The sequence below is a fragment of the Ailuropoda melanoleuca genome, chromosome 12 (assembly GCF_002007445.2).
Source record: "Ailuropoda melanoleuca isolate Jingjing chromosome 12, ASM200744v2, whole genome shotgun sequence".
Lineage (NCBI taxonomy): Eukaryota > Metazoa > Chordata > Mammalia > Carnivora > Ursidae > Ailuropoda > Ailuropoda melanoleuca.
In genome coordinates, this window is record NC_048229.1 from 55,075,219 (window position 1) to 55,087,867 (window position 12,649).

Below are 12,649 nucleotides of genomic sequence, written 5' to 3' on the forward strand. Positions count from 1 at the left end.
TCACATGACGTAGCTTTCGTAGGACAGTCTCAGCTACCGGAGACTCAGGGGTATTAGAACCAGGGAGGGGCCAAGAATCTCTGGGTCCAGCCTGCCTGGGGCAGAGGGGCAGGAACTTTTACGGTCAGCAGGAGAAGCAGCACTGGGGATGGAGGGTTTGAGCCCCTGGCCTGGCTCTGTTCTGCCCAGCTGTGTGACACTGGGCAGGGCCTTTACCTCTCTGAGCCTGTATAAAATCAGATGTGAGATTTCTCCTAGTGGCTCCCATCCCTGGCAGGAATCAGAATCCCTTATGAAGCCACCCCTGCCCTTCCCCGTGCCTACTAAGCCACCATCTCAGGGTGTCACCATTAGTATCACCATTAGTGATCTGATGACCCATGGGAGCAAACTGGGCCACATTTGTCTCTTGGCTGCCTTGACTCACTGCTGGTCCAGATAAAGATCAAAGAGGGATTATTTCTCAAGGGATTTGGGCGTTCATAGATATGACCCAAACACAAACCTCCTGGTGGTCCCTAAGCCCTCAAGTGTCCCAGGGTGGCATCCTAAGAGCCACTATGTACAGTTGTGCAGGTTGGGAACTGCACCAGGTGCCACAGGCCAAGTCCAGCCTCTTATTACACAGTATTTCATGGATCCCAAGGTGATCATTTTTTCCACATTGTGCTATCTTTGGAATTGGGATTTGTCTGACAATCAATGGCTTGTCATAGTTTGATGGACAGATCTTGTTTTCTTTACTAGTAGTTTATTAAATATCAGAATGTCTCACAACTAATGGCATTTTAGATCTGACGTCAACACGGGGTTTTTAAAAATCAGAGGCAGTATTTAAAAATCAGGAAATTATACACACCAACCCACTCTTCCGTGACTGGGAAGGTCTGGCCCCGCTAGGTGTGTGACCCACAGTCTGGCAGGCGGTGGGCGGGCCCCAAGCAGTGGCTGCCTCAGGAGATGGGGCCAGGCCAGGGTGAGACCCCCCGTCCTCCAGCATCCCCTCCACCCCTTCGTGCTCCCGGTGCCTGTGCCATGTCAGGAGTCATTTATGATTGCCCTTCTCTCGTTTGTCTTAGAGCAAGGATATTTTTGTCCCAGCCCGATCCACCAAAAGTAGGACAAGGAAAAACAGATCACGATGGGCACATGACTTCACTTCTACCCTGCTGGCTTCCTCCTTCATTTCACCACCTGCCAAACCCATAGACACGTGGAGTTTGAGGTTCCTGCGGGAGTCTGAGTTTGCTGCCTCTGCGCAAGCTGCAAATTCTAGTACTTCCCTCGGCAGCGAGCCACTGCTCTCTCTGCGCCCCCTCCAACCCATTTCCTCCTGCTGTCGCTCATTCCCACCCCCCAACGAGGAGCTCAGAGACAAGGTCGCAGGCCTCCAGCCTCTCCCCGAAACCCCTCCTTCTGGCAACACGGAACACCAGCAGACGCTTTGCAAGGAAACTTTGTGTCCCTGCTCTGTTTGGTTTTTAATCACACCCTCAGGTAAGGGTTACACTCCTCATGCTTCCCAAGAGGATGGACAGTGGGAGAAACCTGTATTCAGGCTCCGGCCAGAGCAGTTCCCTGGGATCCTGGAGTGTTCTGCGTTCTCTCACTTACAGAGAGCTGCACTCCAGCCCAGGCGTGCCCGGATTCGCGCAGAGTTTGCTGGAGACTCGGAAATCTCCGATTGGGCTGTCAGGTCTCTGAGCCGTCGTCAGCCATCAGCACCATCGGCAGATAATAATAGCCAAGGCTTATTTAATGTTTACCACGTGCCAGGCAGTGCGCTAAGTTCTTTGCCTAGAACGTCCCCATCGTACCAGTGGGGAAAGTAAGGCTTTCAAAGCGCACATAAATCACGTGGTCACACAGCACAAAAGCGCCAGAGACAGGATGTGACCTGGAGTCTTTCTCCAGCACTTGAATCTTAGCCACCGTTTCTGAAAGTAGGAGCCACAGATAATCTTAAAAGTATAGATGCCCGATCCCACTTTACAGCTACCGGATCCAGGCTCTAGGGGTGGGAGGGCTCAGGGTCTGCGCCTGCAAGCTGCTGTCCCCGCCCCCACCCCACTCCTTCCTCTCCCACCTGCCCTCCTTTGCCCTGCATTGCCCTCCAAATGACGAATTTGGTACCTAGCCAAAGTTTTGAGCCCCCCTTTTCCCCCCTGCCCCCGCAGCCCTGCCCCCACACCAGGCCAGCCCACTCCATACCCCCCAAGGCTCGGGCTACCTATAGGCTCCTCACTCTGTCTTTTCTTTGCCACAAGTCCCCTTCCCTCCCTGTGCCCTCTGTACATTCCCCAAATGGGTGAGGCCAGGCAGAAAAACAAAGAAATGAATGGCCGGGAATTTCCAGGGTGAGGCTCTGGGAGCTGCGTGTGTGTGTGTGTGTGTGTGTGTGTGTGTGTGTGTACATGCCCTGCTGTTCATATGTGTGCAAGAGCTCGGGGGACCACTCGTGCCCCATTCAGTTCTGCTTAGTCATGTGCTTTCCTGGAGAGAGAATCTTTCAGCTGTTGGGATTTAAGAAAAGATGCAGCGCCAGGCTGACTTGCTCAAACTGACTGCAAACTTCAGTGGTTGGACCCATGGGAGATCTTGATCTCCCTGAACTGGAGGAAGAGATGCCCTCTCTTAAATTCAAGGGATCTCTCGCCCCTTTCAAAGGACAGAGTAGAATTATTTGCAATGAGCATCTCTTTGGTTTTTTTGTTTTGTTTTGTTTTGTTTTGTTTTGTTTTGTTTTGTTTTAAACCAATACAGAAGCAGAATACAGCATAGAGATTTCTGGCTGTGTGACTTTGGGCAAGTTGCTTAACCTCTCTGGGCCTCAGAGCTCATAGTGAGCTCTCGGTAGATAGAACCTATGATCATGCAGTAGATGTTTCCAAAGGGTTTGAAACATCCTACTTCTATTCACTTTTGTTATTGGATACCCAGGCAAGACTGTGGAATTAGAAGATGTCTATAAAGAAATGCAGTCTTCTTGGTTTTCAGGAAAGTAGGGTGAAGAAATGTTACGGTGCCAGCAAGCAGATAAGAATAATTTGTAATTTGCATAATTTCCCCCCTAAACTAATAGATGCCATTCGAGGTGAGGTAGCTTTTCTCCTGCAACTGCTTTTGAACTTGGCAAGGTCAAAACTCACGAATCCCCATGAATTGATTCCACACAGCAAGATGTCTGAATCTCAGACTTAGACTGAAAGGACAGTTTGTTCGTTTCAAGTCTGTGGAGACTGGGGTAGTCACTCTCCCTGCGTATTTCTGGCTGGCTACCCCTGGGCACATGGAAGGGCGGCTCCTCCTGCCCCCTTGGGCTGCATGGGGGCACACGACCGGTTTTGGCCAGCGAGCTGGGAGCGCCAGTAATGCGTATGACTAGACTCAAACGTTGAACTGCTGAGAGACTCTGCAGAACTTTTAACCCTTCTGGCTCGGCACCTCCAGCTTTCCAGAAAGAGACCGCTTCATTACCTCGGGTCTCAGAGTGATGATGGCTGCAGAGCCTCCAGCCTTGGAAAAAGCCTCCCCCCCCCGCCCCCGAACTCTGTGGAAGAAGCAAACCTTTGCGGTTTTAAGCCAGGGAAAGTTCGAGCTTATTTGTTACTGCACCATAACTCAGCCCATCCTGACTGATACAGCAAAATCAGGGAAAAGAAGTATGTTGTTCCTTGACAAGTAGGAATGACTTGTCAGTAGCCTCATGCTGGTGTGAAAGGCTTGAAACCGTTCCCTGAACCGGGGATGAACAGCCTGGCAGTGATCAGGCTTGCCACTCTCCATGTGCTCTCTTTGCAGGCGGGATGGTCAACGGTCGCCTGCCAGCTGTCCAGGTTTATCTGGAATTCTTGCTGAGTGGAGGTAGAAAGAAGGGCTTTGTAGTTGCTCCAAGATATGCAGATGCTTGGAGTTCTAAGGGCTCAGACACACCGGTGATTGCTTCAGCAGACAGGAAAGTAAATGGCGAGAATATTAACACTATTGAGCACCAACTGTTTGCCAGATGACCTGGATCAACCAGTCTTTCATGTACCTCCTAAGCCCAGAGGCCCAACCAGGGTAACCTGGGCCTGTTGGCACAGGACGTGGCCGCTTTTGCAAACTTGTAGGGACCCAGGGCACGTTCCATGTCTTTGTTTTCCTGGGGGGTCTCGGTTGGCCCGCTAGCTCTCTTGATGTTGTTCCCCCAGTCTTGCTACCCACCCCCACTGCCATGCCTTTGGCCACACATTTTTTTGTATCCTCAAGTCGATCTTCTCTCTTGTCCCTCTGAGCCATTGCACTGACTACTCCCCTGCCTGGAACAGCTCCCCCCTTCACTGTTCCTCTGGCAACTCCTTCTCATCCTTTGGTCTCAGCTTAGATGTCACTCCCTCCAGGAGGCCTTCCCTAGCTTCTTGGTCTCCCGCAGGTTCCCTGCTATGGGTACTCAGGACACTGCACCCACGATAACCCGCACATGACCTGGGCGTGCCCGCCTGCAGCACTGAGCTTCTGTAAGATCCCGAGGGCAAGGATGTGCGCACACCTTGTTCCCCTTTGTGCTGCGGGGATGACCACAGGTCTCGGAAGAAGTGAAAGAGCGGAAGGGCCAGGACCCATGGTCATCCGGGCCCCACCGGCACTCCCGAGCCTGGTGCCTGTACCACATGGCTTTCTGATTTAGGGACAGCCACCCATCCACGTGGGGGGCTGCATTTCAAGGCACTTCCTGGCAAAAAATATTGAACTGCCTCAAAGGGATCTCAGAGACTGACAGGGGCCATCTGTGAAGGTGCCCTTTAAGGGGTGAACCCCTCTGACCCTCCACCATCCCATCTTGGTCATGAAATTGCTCCCCAGCCCCACCCAAGAACGCTGGGAAGCCTAGACTAGGTCACAGCCCAGATGGTCCCCCAGATTCTCTAGAGGACTGAGCAGACAGAGCAGGAATCTAGCAGCTCTGGGGTCTCCGGAGTGTCTGAGCATGGGAGCTTCTGCCCCCCTAGACGTCTTCCTGGGTCTCCCCTTCTCCTCCCCACCCCTGGGGTCTCATCTGTACCTGGGCAGCCAGTTTCCCAGTTTTTCCATATTGTCGTGACCATAATCAGATTGATGGACTTGGAGTCCCATCCATGTGAGCACTGGGATGCAGGCTGACAGCCCACGGTCCTCTTCCCCTGGTGTCAAGGGCAGAAAGAGTGGGGAAGCCAGGGGAGAGGGAGGAGTCATTCCAATTCGCCAGAGATGAATAAGACGCTAGCCTTCCCCTCTGGGTTCTACTCATCTGAGCCCCATTTTCCACACGGAAGTGCAAGGCACTGGGGGATTGAGGGATTGACCCACGGTCACCCAGCTAGAAGTGACTAGGCCAGCAGGCAGGCCCACGCTAGAGATACCACTTTTTTTTTTTTTTTTTGGTGAACCGTGGTATGGTATAGTCATTGCATGGGATCACGCGAATGGTGACGAGAAGGAAATACTCTGGCTCCTCCCACCACACACGGCTCTCAAGCTCAGCATTGCACGACGTGCAAGTAGAGATACTCCCTGACAACATCAACATAAAGCTAAGAACACGTATAAACGATGCCATCCATTGTTTAAGGACACACATGCTCGCGCACACGTGCGTTAGTAAGATAAAGAAACGCTTGGGATTCAGGTTTGCCCAATTCGGTTGCTTTCAGTCTGTAGAGGGATGGGTTAGGAGAGGCACATGGGCCTCAGGGAGGGTAGTACTTAGCCCTTAACCCAGTGGTGGGTACATGCATGTACCCAGAGCCCACTCCCTTCAGCTGCTTTCACTACTAACTGACACTCTTTTTTTAAAAATTTTATTTATTTATTTATTTATTTATTTATTTGAGAGAGAGAGAGAGGGAGCACGAGTGGGGCAGGGGTGAGGGGTGGGGAGCAGGGCAGGGGTGGTGGGGAGCAGAGGGAGAGGGAGAAGCAGACTCCCTGCTGAGCAGGGAGCCTGGCGTGGGGCCCAATCCCAGGACCCTGGGATCATGACCTGAGCTGAAGTCAGATGCTTAACCAACTGAGCCCCCCAGGAGCCCCCCACCACTTTTTTTTTTAAGTAGGCTCCATACTGAGCGTGGAGCCCCATGTGGGGCTTGAACTCACAACCCTGAGATCAAGACCTGAGCCGAGATCAAGACCTGAGCCGAGATCAAGAGTTGGATTCTAAGGGGGCGCCTGGATGGCTCAGTCATTAAGCATCTGCCTTCGGCTCAGGGCGTGATCCCAGGGTCCTGGGATCGAGCCCCGCATCGGGCTCCCTGCTCTGCTAGGAGCCTGCTTCTTCCTCTCCCACTCCCCCTGCTTGTGTTCCCTCTCTCGCTGGCTGTCTCTCTCTGTCAAATACATAAATAAATAATCTTTAAAAAAAAAAAAAGAGTTGGATTCTAGGGGCGCCTGGGTGGCTCAGTCACTAAGCATCTGCCTTCAGCTCAGGTCGTGATCCCAGGGTCCTGGAATCAAGTCCCGCATGGGACTCCTTGCTTGGCGAGAAGCCTGCTTCTCTCTCTGCCTGCTGCTCCCCCTGCTTGTGCTTAGGCTCTCTCTCTCTCTCTGATAAATAAGTAAAATCTTTAAAAAAGAGAGTTGGACACTTGACGGACTGAGCCACTCTGGCTTCAGTTCCTTCTCTGACTTCATTCCTCTGCTCTTCCCCACCTCCCCTGGGAGCGTGTCGTTAACGAACCCAACTTGGACAATGGAGAGAGCCAGTCACCACGCTCTGCGGCCTGCAGCTCACCGTGGGGTCTGGAACGAGGAGTCCCTGGCTAGGGGAGAAGGAGAAAGACTTCAAGGAGTAGATGGGAATTGACAGGAAACACAGATCCCTAAGGAAGTCTACAGATTCACCCTGATGCCAATAAAAACACCAAATTATTTTTGGAGCTAGATTAGGTAGTTTTAGGTTCACTGGGGGAAAAAAAGGAGCAAGTCTGGATTGCAGTGCGAAGCCCAGGCAGAGCAGCAAGAAGGGAGGACCCTATGTTAAGCCAGGTGGGATTGAGGAGCAAGTCCCTGCCTGCAGAAGGCCAAGTCCCAGCCTGCTCTGGCGGGGCCCGGAGGGCTGCGGAGGCACCTGCTTCTCTCTAGAAAGAGAGCAAGGCCTCGTTCACCTCCAGAGGCACTTGCTGCCCGGGTCTGGACCTCGCTCAGAAGCTGCCACACCCTTCCACTCCCCGGGCTCCCCCTGAGTGAGCCACAATCTGGGTAGGACTGCGTCATGGGACAAAAGGCCACATGCTGTCGGCCCGTCCCGGCTGGCTTATTTGCAGTGAGGTTGGACGACAAAGCAGGGAGATCTTCAGCCTCTCAGAGGGCCCACATCCACCAAGCTCCTTAGAAAAGGTGCCTTCCTGGGTGTGTGCTTCCTGGATCCTGGGTTCTTGGTGCCCTGGTGTTGAAAAAGCCTTCCTTGGGAGGAGAGAGGGTCCCATGTGTCAGGAGGGATTCCCCCGCCCCCCAGGCAGGCTGTCAGGTTTGGAGCAGGCTGCAGCAGACCTCTCACTTCTAAAGGAAGGGTCCATCGTGGCACCATGAGGGGTGCGCCTTGAACCGGTCACTTGGTGGTACAGCCCTGGATTGTCCCAGAGCTGTTGAGGCCAAAGACCTACCTGTGAGATACTTGGAACCAGGGGCAAAGGCTCCCTGGAAAGGGAGAATTGGACTCTAGCAGTGAATGAAAGTAATTGATTTACAGGGCTGAGGCAGGGGCCAGGGGAGGAGCTGAGGTCCCGGCACGAGAGAGGGAGAGAGATGGAGAGCAGCCCACGGATAAGAGTGAGACTCAATGAGAAGAGTTAAGGTACTCGGCTTCGAGAACAATACCAGCCATTCAGCCACTGAATTCAACCGTGCGGCTGAGGGCCTCCCACGTGCCGCAATGGTACACTTCACTGCACAAAAGAGACAGGCCTCTGTCCCACAGCACTTATGTTCCAGTGGGGATGTCAGGGGGAGACAGGCAACAAAGAGCAGGCAGGATAAGTAAGTCAACGGTGTCGTTATTAGGGGGTGGTAAGGACTGCAGCAAAAAGAAAAAATAGAGCAGAGGGAGAGGTGAGGTGGGCTGCAGTTTTAAATAGGGTAGGCTTCACTGAAAGGTGACATTTAAACAGAGATGGAAGGAGGGGAAGGAGTGAGTCATGCATGTATCTGGGGAAAGAACATTCCAGGCTGAAGGAAGAGTCTGTGGAAGTGTCCTTGGGAGGGAGAGCGTCTGGCACGGCGGAGGCTCCGTGAGGCTGCCGGGGAGGCCAGAGCCCCGTAAGCCAGGGGGGGCGTCCAGGTGGCTGCAGGGCCTTTGGCTTTTCCTCCGCTGCACAGGGGAGAGCCAGCGGATGGTGTGAGCGGAGATTGGCGTTCCCAGGGCGACTGTGCTGAGAATAGAGTGTAGGCGCGAGGATGGAGGCAGGGACTATGCGGGGATCCAGGGGAGGGATGGTGGGCTCCAGAGGGATTCTGAAGGCAGAGCCAGGAGAGAGGCTGACAGATGGCAAGGAGGGGGTGAGAGGAAGAGGCGTCAGGCTGGTGCCCAGGTTTCTGGCCCAAGTAACGGGGAAGGAAGGGGCTGGCGAAGAACAGGGGAGGAGCCCATGTGGGGGCGGATGGGAATGGGGAATTCAGCTTGGGACTTGGGGGGCCTGAGATGCCAGCTCAGCGTGTTCAGGAGGCAGCCGACATGCAAGTCTGGAGCTTGCGAGGAAAAGTTAGGAGTCTTTGGCATATAGATGCTATTTAAAGGCAGGAACATGTACTATTTGCCAGATAGATGCCCAAAGGCGGTCGATGTGAGCCAAGCCTACTCATGTACTTACTATTAGTGTTTTCATTTTGCAGGTGGGAAGACTGAGGCTCAGAGAAGTCACTTGCTCCAAGTCTCACAACTCATTGATGGCAGAGCTGAATTCCAAACCAGGGGTTACCCCACTAAGAGTCTGAGCTCCTAGCCCCTCGCTTCTCCAGGGACCCTCCTGTTTCATCTTTAATGGCATGTCCTCTATGAGAAGCGGATATAATTCTGCTCAGGGAAGTGGGTGATCCAGAAAAGAGGAGGACAAGGCAAACCTAGTTGAGTAGTGAGGGCACACATCAACCCTCGCGGAAGCTAAGTGCCGGGATCCTCAAGGGATGATAGGGCTTACAGACTGGCCCGAAGAGTTTTGAGTGGAGGGGGCAGGGAACAGGGAGCCATTGATGGCTCTTGAGGGCTCTGTGTAGTCAGAACAGCCCTTGAGAAAGACCCATCCGACGTGGCCGTTCAGGAGGACCAGACAGGAGGAAATAGTTCTGAAAGTTGTCGGTACTGTCCAAGTGTGAAGGATTCAGGTTCCCGCTCAGTGGGGATGAGGAGGGGGTCAGGAAGCTGAGTGCCCCCTGAAGACATCGCTGGGCAGAGTCTGTGCCTGATGTACCATGGGGCCCGGAGATGAGAGATGAGTCAAGGGCACAATTTCAGACCAGAGGGGCAGATGGGAGGTGGAGAATGACGCCAGCCTGAAAATAAAGTGCGGGGGAAGTTGGTTGAGAGGAACTTGGTGCCGCCTTTCTTGTTCTTGGACTGAGTGAACCACAAAGGGACGGATTTCTGTTCCTTAGGAGTCCGCAATCCAGAGTGGTGAGGCTCGAGAGGAGGCCAGAGGATGGGGTGAGGTCCAGGGGGGTGTCTTGGGATCAGAAACAGACCCTAGGACAGAACACCACACATGCTTCCACCACACATGCTTGCTAGCCCTGGGCACACTTGGGCAAGTTTCTTAACCACTGTGGTTGATCCCTAATTTCCTCATCTGTAAAATGTAGACAATCATAGTTCTTACATCCCCGGGTTATTTTGAGAACAAAGTAAACTAACAGGTGCAATTGCTGAGAACCCTGCACAGCCTGGGGTGAGAGCTTAGAAATGTTACCAAAAAGAGGGGCCCACAGAGGGCTCAGGGAAGAACCCTATCCCAAATCCAAATGGGGAGGAATGTCAGGAAGGGAAATGGTTCCTGGCAATGACAAGGAGATTCTTCAAGCCAGCTGAAGACCAGAAAGTTTACACATACCGTCTCAGTTAATTTTCCCAGCAATATCATAGGGGAGCACCTATCGACATGCCCATTTTTCAGATGAAGACGGTAAGGATCATAGACTTGTTCTTGGTCCCATAGTCAGAGACAGGTGGAAGAGGGACTGGGACCCAGGGCTGTAGAGAATGCTCCCAGAGCATCTGTGGGTAACCACTGCCCCATACTGCCCTTTGTGAGGGGATGGGAAGTTCAGAGAGCGGCCATACGTGGTTGAGAGGCCCAGACAAAGTGGCTTCCCCAGAGCGTCAGGGCCACACTGCTAAGAATTAAATCACATGTGAGCAGAGAGGAAATGGTAGTGGGAGGTGCAGACCACACATTGGAGAAGTTTGGTCATGAATAAAATGAGAAATAGGAGGACAGTGCGTTGGGGAGTCAAGGAGGGTTTTACAGAAGTAGAGACCTTAGATCGTGTCGTCGGCAGAGGGGCCCACGGGGACCGTGGAAAGGGGGAGCACGAGGAGTCAGGAGGTGGGGGCGTGACTGAGGGAAGGAGGCCCTCCTGGGGTGAAGAAGGAATGACAGCAAAGCCAGTCAAAGAAATTTAGGTTAGACAGAAGGCAGGAAATGGCCACGCCCCCCAAGGAAGTTGTGAACTAGATGGAAAAAGAGTCAATGAGTGCTTCGTCTGGATTCTTCTGCCTCATTCATGACAGAGTTCAGGTGTGTCTCGTGAACTGGTGGGACACACCGGACCAAAAATAATTTGTTCTGGAGTGAAGGAGCCCCTGGGATAGACTGCAAGCTGTGCCCAAGCTGTAGTTCAGCAGTTTGTAAGTGTCCATCCATCCATCCATCCATCCATCCATCCAACCACCCATCTTTCATCCATCATCCATCATCCATTCATTCATTCACCCATTGAGCCATCCATCCATCCATCCATCCATCCATCTAACCATTCACCTCTTATCTAGTCAATAAACATATTTATTGAGCACCTACGGAGGGCTAAGTCCTAGAGCTACAAGTTGGAACGCAGAAGAGATCCTGTTTTCAAGGGGTTCACAGTCTTCCATGTAAGACCCGGCAAACAAACCAGTGGTCACAGTGTAATGTGATGAGAGCATGAGAGGGAAGCCAGTGACCTGTGAGGACACAGAGGAAGGTGGGGGTTGAAGGACGGAAGAGAGGGTTTAAGTTGTGATCCAAGGAAGGTAGAGTGGAAGGAAGTGGGGTGTGGGGGAGCAGGAGAGAGAGTTCCAGCCAGGGAGAAGAGCTGTACAAAGAACCTGGAGTTTTCAAGGAACTGAAAGAAGGTCCATGTGGTTAGAATAAAGTAACGGGGTAGATGGTGGGGCTGGAGGCAGAAGTTACGGCTGGAGTTGTCAGTCAGAATCTGGACTTCATCCTGAGGGCAATGGGGAGGTACGGAAGGATTTTTGAAAGCGGAGAACCTTGCTCAGACTTGTGTTTTGGAAAGATCTTGGGGCTTTAGAGAGGACGGTGGATTGGAGTGGCAAGCCTGGGAGCTCGGAGAGGAGCATGGGGCTGGTGTCCAACAGGGAAATGGGAATGGGTGGCCATGTGGATGGTGACAAGGGGGTTAAGACACTTACAAGCAGCCTGCTGAACAGGTCTTGTCCATTGACCATGGGAAGGGAGGGAAAGCCCAGGGCAAGGATACCCCTGTGTTTCTGACCCAAGGAATCAAGCAGACTGATGACCTATCGGGGAATGTTGACTCATCAGTGAGCACATCAGGCCCTTGGGACAGGGGAGTGAGTGGGATGTATTTTGGGATTGGGGGATGGGGATAATATCTGGGACCCTCACATCTCAGCCACCATGGGCAGGACAAGACGAATCTAGCTTCAGCTGTCAGAGGACAGAGCTCAATGGGCATAATGCTAGATTCTTGCTGGAATGCTCCAGACAAGCCATTGCTCCTCCTGGAGCCTCAGCTGACAGGGGCTGCCACCTCAGTGACAGCTGTCATGTGCAACTGGAAGGTGATAACGAGCCTCCACCTGAGCAACCTGGCCCCTGCTCAATGGCTTGGGGCTAAGGTCTTGCAGTTGTGACCAGAGCTTGCCTGGTTCTGCCCCAGCCCACAGCAGAGCCAGAGGTGGGGCGGAAGAACTTCCTCCCTCCCTTTCAGGGCAAGGTACCCAGAATCTCGCTGGTGCAGCCCCTTCAAGCTAAGGTGGGGAAATGTTGACTCTTTCTAGTCCCCAAGGGACTCCCCGTGGCCGCGGTCTCGGGGCCGGGGCAGCAAGGGTGGCAGGTGCATAGGCGGTGTGTCTGGCCAGCTTGAGTCAGAGGTGTTGGGACAGGCAGTCATTGTGGCCTCTCCCTCCCACTCAGGTCCAATTCCCCTTTAACTCTGTTGTCCTACTAGGCGTGCATGTGGCCTGCTTTCCCCACCTGTGACCTTGCCCTTCCCCCAGCGCCCTCTCCCCTGCCACCCTCCATAGAACTCTGCCTCGCCCCGCCCCACTCCAGGGAGCATTCCTGATTCCCCTGCCTGACCTCCGAGCCCTAGAGTCTGCACAGCACCATAAAGGTCTCTCGAGGCCCTTAGCATAGTCCCAGACTCCAGGACATCCCATCTGGAAGGTCCCCGGGAA